The sequence below is a fragment of the Solanum stenotomum genome, chromosome 9 (genome assembly GCF_019186545.1).
Source record: "Solanum stenotomum isolate F172 chromosome 9, ASM1918654v1, whole genome shotgun sequence".
NCBI classification, from domain to species: Eukaryota; Viridiplantae; Streptophyta; class Magnoliopsida; order Solanales; family Solanaceae; genus Solanum; species Solanum stenotomum.
The window spans coordinates 54242779-54257606 of NC_064290.1; the positions used below are offsets into that span (position 1 = coordinate 54242779).

The 14828-nt window shown below is 35.6% G+C and overlaps 2 long non-coding RNA genes across 2 annotated transcripts; both read left to right on the plus strand.

Moving 5' to 3' along the window:
- The first annotated feature begins 791 nt into the window (after window positions 1-791).
- Window positions 792-4488, plus strand: LOC125875548 (uncharacterized). The gene is made up of 2 exons (XR_007447437.1): window positions 792-829; window positions 3432-4488. It is a non-coding gene; the product is annotated as an uncharacterized LOC125875548 (long non-coding RNA).
- Window positions 4489-4789: 301 nt separating this feature from the next.
- Window positions 4790-8058, plus strand: LOC125875550 (uncharacterized). The gene is made up of 2 exons (XR_007447439.1): window positions 4790-7098; window positions 7208-8058. It is a non-coding gene; the product is annotated as an uncharacterized LOC125875550 (long non-coding RNA).
- The last annotated feature ends 6770 nt before the right edge of the window (window positions 8059-14828 follow it).

The following is a 14828-nucleotide window of genomic DNA, read 5'->3' on the forward strand; positions in this document are numbered from 1 at the left end:
GCTAAACTTTTACTGATGAAGAACACAGTTTTTACAATATTCCAACTGTTTCCAAGAATGATTACATTACTAGATTTTTGTTACCAAGGGATATCGACCAATCTTCACCTTCATTTACTGAAAGTTGAAAAAACGGAAGCAAGTAATATAACGAAAGTAGGGAAAATAAGTTTTATAAATAATATTTCAAGTTGATTGTCTCCTTCCAATATTTTTTATCACCATACTACTCTCCACCACCCTTGAACCCCTTCTTTCTATCTCATTCATTACTATTGTTAAACAATTTTGTTTACTTATTGAACATTAAAAAATAAATCTTTTCAACCAAATATTTTCCTCACATCAGAATATCAAACCATGAACAAAAGAAAGACAATCAAACAGATGATTATTAACGAGCACCAAACAATTGCTATGTGCTAACTTTGAATTCGAAGAGTGAAAATGTATTATTGAACTTATTAATTATAATTTTAAAAGAAAATGTGAATAGTAAAAATGTAAAAGAAAGATACTATAAAATAGCAATCCAAAGATTGTGTTCTGAAACTCTGGATGGGAAAAAAATGAGGCGATGGAGAGGCATTGGGGAGTTTATAATGGTGGTTGCCCTCTCTCTGTTCTTCAGCCGATGATTTCCCTTTTCTAAGTTTCACCATACTTGAAAATGGTCTTATCATATATACTAAGAGCTTGTTTGGATTGGCTAAATGTTGAGCTCTCTAATGAAGTTTTCTAGAGTTGGGTCAGGCATATTGGAGCTAGCCCGTAGTATCTTGGTGGGGCGACGACCCGGTAAGGCATTTCCATTGTTTTGCTAACTGAGGTCTGCAGCCATGGCGGTTGCTTTGTCTCCTTTTTTGCTTTATTTTGTATTACAGATCTGAGCCTATAACACTTTTGAAAACTGCTTCTGCTTCTTCACTTGTTGATGCTGTAACGATGACAAATGGAATTGGGCCGGGTATTGGAGCTGCACGTATCTTGGCGGGGCGACCCGGTAAGGCATTTCTATTGTTTTGCAAACTGAGGTCTGCAGCCATTGCGGTTGCTTAGAGCCTCAAAAGAAAAAAACCATTTCAGTTTTGGCAAGTAATTATTTGTGAACCCCTTTTTGTTAGAATAGCTCAGAATGAGGCAGCAGAGAGAGTAATGGGATTTCTAATCAAGGGTGGTTGCCCTTCTCTATCTGCTTTGCTTATGATTCTTCCATTTTCTAAACAAACCAACAGCCCTTAGTAAAGAGAAAGAGAGAAAGATGGAGTACACATTAGTTTCTGTTGTTTTTTTCTTCCAGTCAGTTAGGTTCTGGACTGTGATTTTCTTGAGCTGAGTCTATTGGAAACAACTTCTCTAGTCTCCAAAAAGGACCGGGGTAAGGTATATGTACCATTGCTAGCTTTTAATTATAGGATGAGGCTGTGATGATAACAAATAAAGTTGTATAGAGTTAGGTTGGGCATTGGAGCTGCACATATCTTGGCGGGGCAACTCAGCAAGGCATTCTGTTTTGTAGCCGAGGTCTGCAGCCATGGCGGTTGCTTTGTCTCCTTTTGCCTGGTTTTATAATGAATCTGAGCCTCAGGAGAAAGAATTGGCTGAAAGACGCTTGATTCTTGTGAATTCCCTTTTGTTAGGTTAGCCTAAAAAAGGCAAGAATGAGGCAGTAAAGAGTATGGGATTTCTATCAAGGGTGGTTGCCCTTCTCTCTATGCTTTGCCTGTGATTCTCCATTTCTCAAAGCAAACCAACAGCCCTTAAAAAAGAAAGAGACAGAGAGATACACTTGAGTTTCTGGGTTTCTTTGCATTTTTGCACCCAAACGTATGCTCATAAGGCAATACACACAACTATGCTACAACAACAACCGCATGACTATTGACTATGAAAACTATTAAAGAGGCAGTGATGATTTCTGGGCTAACTGAATTTCGGGCATGGAGATTACCCACCCCGTGTCTTGGCATGGCAACCGATATGGCCTGTAATTGAGACCTCATGCAATCGTGTATTGCAGCCATGGCGTGGTTGAAATCTCTGTTGCCTTATCATAACACAAATCTGAGCCTCAATTTGCTTAAGAAACAAGGGAAAAGGGTCAAATTTACCCCTTCACCATGACCATGCATAGGGGGCAATATCTTTTCCATGATAAATGTGGGAGATATTGAACCCACACCCTTTTCAGGAGAAGTTAAAATACTCACTACTAAGATGCTCTCTATTTCAAGGGCTCCGAGAATATAAACTACAGTAAAACCTCTCTAAAAATTGATACTTGATAAATTAATATACTCTCTCAAATAATATTTTTCTCCTGCCCCGGCTTGGGCCAGTGGAAAAAATGACTGATTTCGATAAGATAATATATTTTCGGAAGTCCCCTATATAAATATATGGTCCCATTATCTGAAGTAACAATACAATACAATGGGTAGCAACCATCCAAACAAGTTGTTATTGATTCGTTCGGTTTAGATACAAGTTATGCAAGTATGATTGACGGCTTTAAAGAGGCAATGATGATTTTAGCAACCTTTCATTTCTTTATGAGCTTATTAATCGGACATTTGAGATTATCTGGCTCGTATCTTGGTTGGGCATAACCCCAGATTTTCTGGTGATTTTTGCAGCCATGGCGTCGTTGGATCTCTTTTTGCCCGGAATGTAACACAGATCTGAGCCTCATTTTCTGGAAACTCTTCTTTGTATAAATCTGAGGTTGCGGTTAAAACAGAGAGCTGTGGGGAGTTTTTAGGGTGGTTTTGCCCCTCTCTGTCATTATCTGCTGCCAATAATCTCTCAAATAAAAGTGTTTCCAATTGCAAAATCACCCTTAGTTGATTGATTTATTACTCCCTCCGTTCCACTTTTTAGAGGCAATGAAGATTGTTGTTTGTGAAAGATGAATCAGACATTTTCCTCTTGAGCCAAAAGACTGTTTAGGCATTTGGACGAAATGACCTAAAGTAAGTGTGTTCTGCAACTCTAGACGGAAAAAATGAGGCGACGGAGAGACTCGGACACCCGGTGCAAATAAAAAAAATAAATAAATAAATAAAAAAAAAAATGAGGCGACGGAGAGGCATCGGGGAGTCTTTAATGGTGGTTGCCCTCTCTCTGTTCTTCCGCTGATGATTTCCTTTTCAAAATTTCACCAAAACCACCATAGTTGAAAAAGGTCTAATCACATACTACGAGCGTGTTTGGATAGCTGGCTTATATTATGTGCTGTTGAGCTAAAATATACTCTCTCTAGTCCATATTAAAGTGAACTGAAGCACACTACTACTACTACTTCTCCTTCTTCCTATGAGGCTGTGATGATGACAAATGAAGTTGTCTAGAGTTGGGTCGGGCCTATTGGAGCTTGCACATATCTTGGCAGGGCGATCCGGTAAGGCATTTCCATTGTTTTGCTAACCGAGGTCTGCAGCCATGGCAGTTGCTTTGTCTCCTTTTTGCTTGATTTTATCTCACAGATCTGAGCCTCAAGAAAAAGACCCGTTTCTGTTTTTGCAAGTAATTACTTGTGAACCCCTTTTTGATAGGTTAACTCATAATGAGGCTGCAGAGACAGTAATGGGATTTCTATTTAAGGGTGGTTGCCCTTCTCTCTGCTTTGCCTATGATTCTTCCATTTTTGAACAAACCAACAGCCCTTAAAAAAGAGAAAGAGAGAAAGATGAAGTACACACTAGTTTCTGTTGTTTTCTTTCTTCCGGTCATTTAGGTTCTGGACTGTGATTTTCTTGAGCTGAGGCCTGTTGGAAACAACTTCTCTAGTCCCCCACAAAGGACCGGGGTAAGGTCTATGTACCCTTGCTAGCTTTTAATTATAGGATGAGGCTGTGATGATAACAAATGAAGTTGTATAGAGTTGGGTTGGGCATTGGAGCTGCACGTATCTTGGCGGGGCAACCCAGTAAGGTATTCCATTTTGCAACTGAGGTCTGCTGCCATGGCGATTGATTTGTCTCCTTTTGCCTGGTTTTATAACAAATCTGAGCCTCAGGAGAAAGAATTAGCCGAAAGATGCTTGAAGTCTTGTGATTTCCCTTTTGTTAGGTTAGCCTAAAAACGGCAAGAATGAGGCAGCAGAGAGTATGGGATTTCTATCAAGGGTGGTTGCCCTTCTCTTTATGCTTTACTTATGATTCTCCATTTCTCAAAACAAACCAACAGCCCTTTAAAAAGAAAGAGACAGAGAGAGTACAATTGAGTTTCTGGGTTTCTTTGCATTTTGCACCCTTAAACGTATGCTCATAAGGCAATACGCACAACTATACTACAACAACAACAACAATAAAATGACTATGAAAACTATTAAAGAGGCAGTGATGATTTCTGGGCTAACCAAATTCCGGGCATGGAGATTATCCAACCTGTATCTTGGCGTGACAACCCGGTTTGGCCTGTAATTGAGACGCATAACTCACACATGCAATCGTGTGTTGCAGCCATGGCATGGTTGGCTTCTCTTTTGCCTTGTCATTTCACAAATCTGAGCGTCAATTTGCTAAAGAAAAAAGGGAAAAGGGTCAAATTTACCCCTTTACTATGCATAAGGGGCAATATCTTTTCCATGATTAATGTGGGATATATTGAACCCATGCCCTTCTGATTTGCAGTTTTAATGCTTTTCATTCATAATGTATCTCCATCTTTTGATAAGTAACTGCTCGAGAATGAGGCATTTGAATGAAATGCTGGATTTTTGAGGGGTGGTTTCCTCCCTTCTCTGGTAAGTCCCGGATTTTGTTTTGAAGTCTTGCATGTTAACCATGTTCATATTTTTATGGTGGTTGTTGCAGCCATGTTGTCATCGGATCTCTGTTTGCTTGAGCTTAATTTCTGGGCAATTAGAAAAAATTGCATAAATGGGATACTTTGAAGCTGATGTTTAAATTGTCAGTGGTGATAGAAGATGATTTTATCAATCTTTCATTCCCTTCTGAGCTTATTAATTGGGCATTTGAGATTATCCGACCCGTATCTTGGCAGGGCATGCCGCTAAATTTTCTGGTGGTTTTTGCAGCCAAGGTGATGTCGAATCTCTTTTTGCATCTGTCAAGTTGAAGTGTCCAAGTAATCACTGTCCAACTGACAATTCATGGCAAGTTTGAGGGGCTATCTATGTATTGGCCTATCTAAAGTAACAATACAATACAATACAATGATTAACAACCATCCAAACAAGCTCTTATTGATTCATTCGGTTTAGACACAAGTTATGCCAATATGATTGACGGCTTTAAAGAGGCAATGATGATTTTAGCAACTTATCATTCCCTTATGAGCTTAATAATCGAACGCTTGAGATTATCCAGCTTATATCTTGGCAGGGTATAACCCCAGATTTTCTGGTGGTTTTTGCAGCCATGGCATCATTGGATCTCTTTTTGCCCGGGATATACCACAGATCTGAGCCTTATTTTCTAGGAATTCTTCTTAGTATAAGTCTGAGGTTGTGGTGAAAACAGAGAGCTGTGGAGAGTTCCTATGGGTTGTTTTGCCCCTCTCTGTCATTCTCAAGCTGCCAATGATCTCTCAAATGGAAGTTTTTTAATTGCAAATTCATCCTTAGTTGATTGATTTATTTATTACTCCCTCCGTTCCACTTTTTAGAGACTGCGAAGATTGTTGTTTGTGAAAGATCATCATACATTTTCTGCTTGAGCTGAAAAAACTGTTGAAGCTGAGAAGTTCTCTTTTAAATGCAGAATTTTGAGGTCTTTTCGTTTTAAGCTCTCTTATAAGTGAATTCCATTTATTAGGTTAGCCCAGAAATAGAGGAATAAGGATGCAGAGAGTATCGGATTTTTTTCAAGGGCGGTTGCCCCTGTCTGCTTTGCCTATGATTCTCCCCTTCTCAACAAACCAACAGCCTTTAAGAGAAAGAAAGAGCAACGTAGTACTTCAGTTTCTGGTATCTGGATGATCATTCATGAAATTTCCCCGATTTTCAAGTATACCACAACAATTACGCCACCTTCAGATCTTCAGTCTGTCTTCTCTTGGCACTTTGCATATTTCTTCCCGTTTTCTCTTATTGTTAGTGGAAACTGGAAAGTGTTCCATTATGATGCATTCTGCTACAGAAAGGGGCTATGATGATGCTTATATATCTTCTAGTTCTGTGCTGATCATGGAACATTGAGATGAACCGACCCGTATCTTGGTGTGGCAACCCGGTGTGGCCTGTTGAGAACTTCTCTCCCTCTCATGCAATCGGTGTTTTGCAGCCATGGCGAGACTGGCTTCTCTTTTACCATATCATTGCATGCATCTGAGCCTCAATTTGTTGAAGAACATAAGTAGGCGTTTGGATACTGTTGCAGTTGAAGTTGTGAAATTCTCTTAAATGCAGACTTGTGAGGTCTCTTAAGTTAAAAGCTCTCATCTAAACGAACTCTCTTATTTTAGCAGAAATGACGAGTATGAGGCAGCAGAGAGTATGGGATTTCTTTCAAGGGTGGTTGCCCCTCTCTGCTTTGCCTATGATTCTCCCCTTCTCAACAAACCAACAGCCCTTAACAAAAAGAAAAAGAGAAAATATATCAACTTCAGTTTCTTGGTTTCTTTTGGTCCTGTTGTTGTGATACATACTCAAAACCCAAACACTTCAGTTTCCTTGTTTCTTCAGTCTGTCTCCTTTATGGCTTTGGAAACTCTTAAAAAGGCAGTGATGATAACTTTTTCTAAATCTGGTTAGCCCAGTTCAGGCATGGAGACGATCTGATCCATATCTTGGCGTGGCAACCCAGTATGGCTGTGATTGTTAAAAGTGTCTACCTGGCATTATGCTACCTGTGATGAGAGTTTCTTCTCTCACACACACAACCAATGTTTTGCAGCCATGGCATCGTTGACTTCTCTTTTGCCTTATATCTGAGCCTCAATTTGCTAAGGAAAGTATATCTTTTTTATGCGTGTATATGGAATATATCGAACCCACACCTTTTTGCATACAAGTGAAGTTATATTGTTGTTCCCTCGTAATGTGTTGCCAAATCTTTTATCCGTAATAGCTCAAGAATGAGGTATTTGAGTGAAATGTGGGATTTTCGTGATGGTGGTTCCCTTCCTACTCTGGTAAGCATATGATTTGCTTTCCTTTTCTTTTTTTTCTTGCTTTTATTTCTGTTACCACGTTTGTAGTTCCTCGCAAATAATGAATATGTTTGTCTGTGTGCAAACCAAGCAAATGAATGTTTTTGGGCGTGATGATGATGGGGCTAAACAATTTCAGCGTTGAGGCTACTAACCCATATCTGGGCTTGGCAAATCAGTGGAATATTGACTGGTGATTTGAGTCCTCTTTCGCATGCACGGTGCACGACTGGTGTTTTGCAGCCATGGCACGGTTACCTTCTCTTTGCCTGGTCGTTTCTGCAGATCTGAGACTCACCTTTTTTCGGCACCTGCAAATTTGTATCCAAAGATCAATAAACAGCAGGCAGTTCTAGAGCAAGTGAATTTGAAAGCAGTCTCTTTTGCACACATATTGCATCAATAATTTTGCTTTATCTTCAGTATTCAAATAAAATAATGAGGAAACATAGGGAAATATGAGGATATTCCTTTAGATATGTTGTTCTTAGTTTCTAGTTTTCCTCATCCATTGCAGTAATTAGCTTGGAAGTTGGAAGAATCATGGCTGAATGGTACTTGTCTATAACTTTGTTTTTTTGTCTTATGGCTTTGATGGCCTTTTGTGCATATGTTCTACTAATTTTTTTGCTCTTTGTTGATGCCTTGGCTGGGAGATTGTTCCTTGGAAGCAGTTGTCTGGAGTACAGCGTCTCCCACCAAAATATCGGGAAGGATTCAATGTCTTGAAACTTAGTAACACAAGACAACTCACTGATTTGTTGTTAGCTCTACCGGAGGAGTCTGAAATCAACACCTAACTGCTTGGGCATTGAGTCTGAAATCAACACGTTACATTTTATAAAATTGTAAGGCGCATGTCAGGCTGCGCCTTACTATAGTACTATTTAACGACATCCACCTTCCTTACCCTTTTGATTTAATTATTTTTTGTTGTCCTTTTGAAAAGTTTGCTCAATTTTTTTTTACCCTTTTGAAAGTGTTACATTAATTAATAAAATTATTTATGACTTTTAAGGGGCTGGTGTAAGGGGAAAATGAGCAATGAGGGATAGAGGGAGTAGTACCATTTACCTCAAAAAGAATCACAAGAATATTAATGATGGACAAGTTCCCATGTCCCACATGGGTGTCAGTCATTTACTTGAAATTTGATCCAAACAAGACACTTTATCTCAAAAAATATTGCCACTTAACCCCTCTAGATTCTTCCATGGAACAGTTTTTGGGTATATAAACCACAAAAACTCACAAGTGAAAAAGTAGCAAAGAAGAGGTTAGCCCAGGTAAAATGAGGCAAAACAGAGAGTTTTGGTAATTTCTTTACAAGGGTGGTTGCCCCTCTCTTGTTTAACCAATGATTTTTCCACACAAAAAAAGCAACAACCCTTGGATTCATGTTAATTTCCTGGAAATTATTGAATCATTTGTACCAGGAAAACATACATACATACGTACGTACGTACTACTATATTCCAACATATATATATATATATAGCAATTATTCTGGCTGGCTTTCTGTTTCTGTACTCTGTCTATGTTGGTTTATTTTCTCTGTTTTGAGGCAGTGATGATAATGATGATGAATCTGGGCTAACCGGATCGGGCATAGAGATTATATGATCCGTATCTTGGCTTGGCAAATCACGGTGATTTTGCAGCCATGGCGTGGTCGCCTCTCTCTTTGCCTCGATCTCTTTGCAGATCTGAGCCTCTAAAAACGTAAATTTCCTGGAAATGAATGAATCGTTGAAATTGGAAAAACATACATGACCAATTAAAGCCAATATAGCTGTGTTTTCCTGTTTGTGTTTTTGGTTGATTTTATCCATAACAATAGAGGCAGTGATGATGATTTGTTTGAGTTCTGGGCTAACCGGGTCGGGCATGAAGACTATTCGACCCGTATCTTGGCTTGGCAAATTACAGTGATTTTGCAGCCATGGCGTGGTCGTCTCTCTTGTGCACCCGTCTCTTTGTAGAAGATCTGAGCCTCTAAATCATAATCTAACATCATAAATAATCAAAAGTTTAATTACCAAATGATTGATGCATTGTAAAATAATCAAAAGTTTAAGATAGTCATAAATAGATAGAAGTATGAAATTAACTTCTAAGATGGTTTACCATCATTAACAAAATTGTTATAAATCAATAATTTTTATTTATTTAACTTGTTGATTTTGAATAATCTTACAATGTTCTCTTAACTTCAAAATTATTGAAGCTCAATTTTTTACTACTGATTTTACATGACAAAGATGTAATTGATCACATATTTCCTTTCACTTTGATTCAGAAATAGCTATGCAAATCTCCTCTTCTTGAGCCATTGAACATACTATTTGGACATTTTACTTTCTACTTATTGAACCTTGAAAATATTGAATCAAAGGTCCACTTCCTAATGAATTGTTTATCAAATATGAGTGATAATGACTTGATTGACCTATGTAAGAGTACTCACCTATCTTATTAAAAAAAAAATGGCCAGAAAACAATTTTATCTTTTTAATTTTAATATTTTTTAATTAAAAAATAATAATTTATTTTTAAAATAAAAAAAATATTATAAACTTTTTAAATTTTTAATTAAATTTTTTGACCATTTAGTATTAGACTCAAATTATAGAGAAAAGCTACCTCGAAATATAAAGGGGAAAAAAGAATTTATCCCCCTATTCCACTACCCAGCCAAGAGCATTTGGCCTTTTTCTATGGACTGCATAAATCTTATCTTCCAGTGTTACTATTTACCTAAAAAGAATCACAAGAATATTAATGGTTCCCATGTCCCACATGATGATGTTTCACTGAGTCGGACATTTACTTGAAATTTGATCCAAATACAGATACAATCAACAAATTTTTGTTGTAATCCACTAAAGAATTCATTCAAGACCGCAATAAACTATTAAGAAAGAAATACTCTCTTGGTTCAATTTTTATTTGTCACATTTTGACTTGATACATTCATTAATAAAATAATTATTGATATAGATATATTATCAAATTATTTTTATTAAATGATATTTTAAAAAATAATTTGTAAAATAAGTATTTAATGTTGAAGGTAAAATATGAAAAAAATTATTATCTTCTTTTGATATGTTAAAAGTGATAAGTAAAAATGAAAATTTATTTTATGAATAAATGACAAGTAAAATGAATAGAAGGAACATATTGTAATGAATACAATAATTAGATAGATTGTATCATTTTTCATCGTTATATAATTTCGCATATCAATATTTTGAATAATAAACATATAAAAAAAGTAGGTAACATTTTTGAATAATAATTTCACATATCAATATTTTGAATAATAAACATATAAAAAAAGTAGGTAACAACATAGAGCTTTTGTGAAAAGGATAAAAAATGATTATTAAATAATAAGTAAGATAAAATGAGAAGAAAATATTAAGATAATAAAATGATCACACCAAATTGATTGTTATACAAAAGTAAGACTTTTCATCATTACTTTAAACGATACGTTAAAACTAATCATACAATACAATATAACCGTTTTTGATGATTTTAAAGTGCCTTTTACATTTTTAAATAAGTATCCATTAGACATAAGAAAAATGACACTTAATAACATCTTTATTTTATATAAATAAATATAAATTGAGCTTTTTTAAATAACAAAATATATCTATATTTAAATATATAAATATATTGGCTAAACCCATTTCTTCTAAAGTTGACATAAAATTTTAGATAGACATTATAACTAGGCGATATTCATTTTAGACATCATAGGTAGGCTTTTGCTATGTGATTTTGACACTCAAGTTTCATTTATAATAATTCACCCACTTCAAGAGCTAGTTTCTTTTTTTTTTGTATATATAAAACAAGAAAAGAAGGCAAAAGTTAAAGGTGGAAGATCATTTTCCCAAGCAAAGAAAAGGTTAGCCCAGGGAAAAAAAAGAAGAGGCAAAACAGAGAGTTTTGGATTTTCTTGGCAAGGGTGGTTGCCCCTCTCTTGTTTAGCCAATGATTTTTCCAGAAGCAACAACCCTTGAATTCATGTTAATTTCCTGGGAATTATTGGAACATGCATGCCATACAAACATACATATATTCCTCAACTTTCCAATTCTACATCTATGCCATTCTGTTTTTGTTAATTAATTAATTACTCTCCCTGTCTATCTTGGTTGGTTTTGATCCATTGAGGCAATGATGATAATGATGATGATGATTCTGGGCTAACCGGATCGGGCATGGAGAATATACGACTCGTATCTTGGCTTGGCAAATCTGATGGTGATTTTGCAGCCATGGCGTGGTTGTCTCTCTCTTTGCTCCGATCTCTTTGCAGATCTGAGCCTCTAATATCATAATCAAACAATTTTTGGATTCATGCATGTTTTCCTGGAAATGAATGAATTATTGAACATGGAAAATTGTGCTTTTTCTTCAACTTCAACAACTATGGTTACAACTCTGTTTCTCTGTGTTTGTTGATCCAAATAATTAGAGGCGATGATGAAGATAATGATTTCTTCGGATTCTGGGCTAATCGGGTCGGGCATGAAGACTATACGACCCATATCTTGGCTTGGCAAATCACGGTGATTTTGCAGCCATGGCGTGGTCGGCTCTCTTGTGCCTCGATTTCTTTTGCAGATCTGAGCCTCTAAATTCATAATCAATAACTTTTGGATTCATGCAAATGGAAAATGTTTTTTTCTTCATACAAAACTCTGTTTTTCGTCTTTGTTTGTTTGTATTCTGTATGTTTATTTTCTCATTTTTTATCCATAAAATTTGAGGCCGTGATGATGATGATCTCATCGGATTCCGTTGAGATTATCCGACCCGCATCTTGGCTTAGCAAATCACCGGTCAGCCAGCTAGACTCGAACCCACAATCTCTGCTTCTTTTTTCTTTTTTTTCCGTGTAGTGTCTCGAATCTATAATCTCAAGGTTGAACGCAAAAATGCTTAAAATTTGAACAACTTCCCTGCTTGATCTGAACCTCTAGATACTTGAGAGTTGAGACAGAACTAAACTTGTGCGCATGTCTTACGGAGTAGTGATGAAAACATAAGAATTAATAAGAAAAGTAATGCAAAAGTCTATTAAAAAAAAGTTATGAACAACAAAATAATGTGTGTATAAACATCAACAAGTCTGAACCCTATCTACTAATTCTCAATCAAATAAGTTTATTTCATGTTTGATTAAAATAAAATTATAAATAAATTGTTTTGAAATTATAATATTTATTTTATTCATATTAAAAGTAGGATAACAATTTCAAAATAACTAATTTCGAAACAATTATTTACGAGCCATTGACCAATTTGCTTAGATGATTATTATTTATTATTTTATAATGTATCACATTGGATTATAGTGTGTTGCTTGTATTGTATTGTTTAATAAATACAATGTTTGAATAAATTATATTGTTCTACATTATTATATAATGTCATGTATTAATAATTTGATTGATAAAACCTATCAAAAATTGTAGTGTATGAAATAGAGTTATTATGAAAAGGTAAATGATTGACTAGAGTTATTAAATAGTAAATAAAAATATTAAGGTAATAGTGCGATCACATCAAATTGATCGTTACACAACATTTTTTTTTTGTTATCAGAATTTAAGTAATAATCAAAACAAATATTGTATTTAGACTAATAATACAATAGAAGGCAACAATCACCCGAACAAGGTGTAAAATTGCTTATCTTCCGATTCTCTTCATTAAATTTTACACTAAAAAGTAATATTTTCTTTATATTCTTCTCTTTTTAATATAATATTATACTATTATTTTTATTTTATTAATATTTTCAAAAATATTATATAATACAAATAATACTCCAATAAAATAATAAAAAATGGTTTAGCGTAGATGAACGGTACTTTTTTTTTAACCTCATGATAACCCGCAACTGCTATAATTTCTACACAACCTTTGTCCTTTGGGTGAGCACTTTGTGCACACTAGGTAAACCCCATGTGTAATAGTCTGCAAATCACACAGAGAATATAAATCGTATGTGACAGACTCGACTCAAAAGACATTGAGGGGGATCGATCCCGGTCATCTGTATGGATAACCACCCTCCAAACCAACTAAATCATCTCGAAGGACATGAACGTAGTGTTGATGACACTATTCACACGCTATTTTGTTTGGATGGTTGTTATATATTGCTTCATAATATATCACATTGTATTGTCTATGTATCGTAATATATTATTTTACTGATTATAATGTTTGGATAAATTGTATCGTTTTTCGTCGTTACTTAATAATTTAAATGATAAATCTTCAAGACGTTGTAGGGTATATGATAGATTTACTATAAAAAGATATGATAAAATAGAATTATTAAATAACAAGTAAAGACAAAATGAAAATAAAATATTAAGGTAAAGACATGATCACACCATATTGATAGTTGCACAAAATGAGTTTTTTTATTGTTACATTATGATGAATTTAAACAATACAATATAACATAATTTAAGTAAAAATAAAAAAAATTCTATTATATTTAGATTGATAATACAATAGGTAACAACTAACGACCATCGAAACAATGTCTAAAATAGTGTAAATAAAAATAGTGGTTTTGGAAGTCCACAACACTATATTTTACACTAAAATAGGATTTGGCATAAAAAGTAGTGTTGGTTGGAGATGGTCTCACAGTAGAAATCCAAAAAGTTCAGAGAGACGAAAAGAATGAGGATTTGCAGAGAGTTGAAGAGAAAAGTTCAAAGGGCTGTTGCTTGATTTCAATTTTTGCTGAAAAAAAATGATAATTTTTGCAGTTAAACACCTACCAAACGACGCCTTTGCTCGAATCATATAGTAATAATAATAATAATAATTGTTGCGAAAATACTGAGGCTGTGATGATGATTTTCTTCGTTTTTTTTCTCTGAGCAAATTGATAGTGCAGGAGAGCATTTGGACCCGTATCTTGGCGGGGCAACCCGGATGGAAGGTGACCTAGAAACCGGTGCTTGCAGCCATGGCGGTGATTTGAGTCTCTCTTTGCTGTATTGTAAGTATTACATATCTGAGCCTCATTGATTTTTATGAACTGCAGCTGTGAAATTTCCCATAAAAGGAAAAAACGCTTAGTCCAGAAAAGTGAAAGGTCATAGACGAAGAATGAGGGTTGCGGAGAGTAGAGGGGAAGTTCAAAGGGCTGTTGCTCCTCTCTGCAATACCTGTGATTTCATTTTTGCTGTGAAAAAAAGAATCTTTAATAGCCCTTTTGCGGTTAAACAGCTATATGCTTGTTCTCTCCAATTTCTCAAATCCAAAGGGATAATCAATAGTAGTAGTAGTACTAATTGATGCGAAAATTATGAGGCTGTGATGATGATTTTCTTCTTTCTCTGAGCAAATGGACAATGCGGGAGAGCAATTGGACCCGTATCTTGGCGAGGCAACCCGGATGGAAGTATATCAGAACCGGTGCTTGCAGCCAAGGCAGTCAGTCCAGTCTCTCTTGCCGTATTGTAAGTATTACAGATCTGAGCCTCATTGTTCCATTTGCTGAAAGTGTGTCTGAAACAATCTTGGGAGTGAGATTGCACTGGGTTTTTGTTGTTGTTGTTATTGTTATTGCAGCTGTGAGTTTATCCGTTAAAGGAAAAAAGCTTAGCTCAGAGACGAAGAATGAGGATGGCAGAGAGTAGAGGGGCACACTTCAAAGG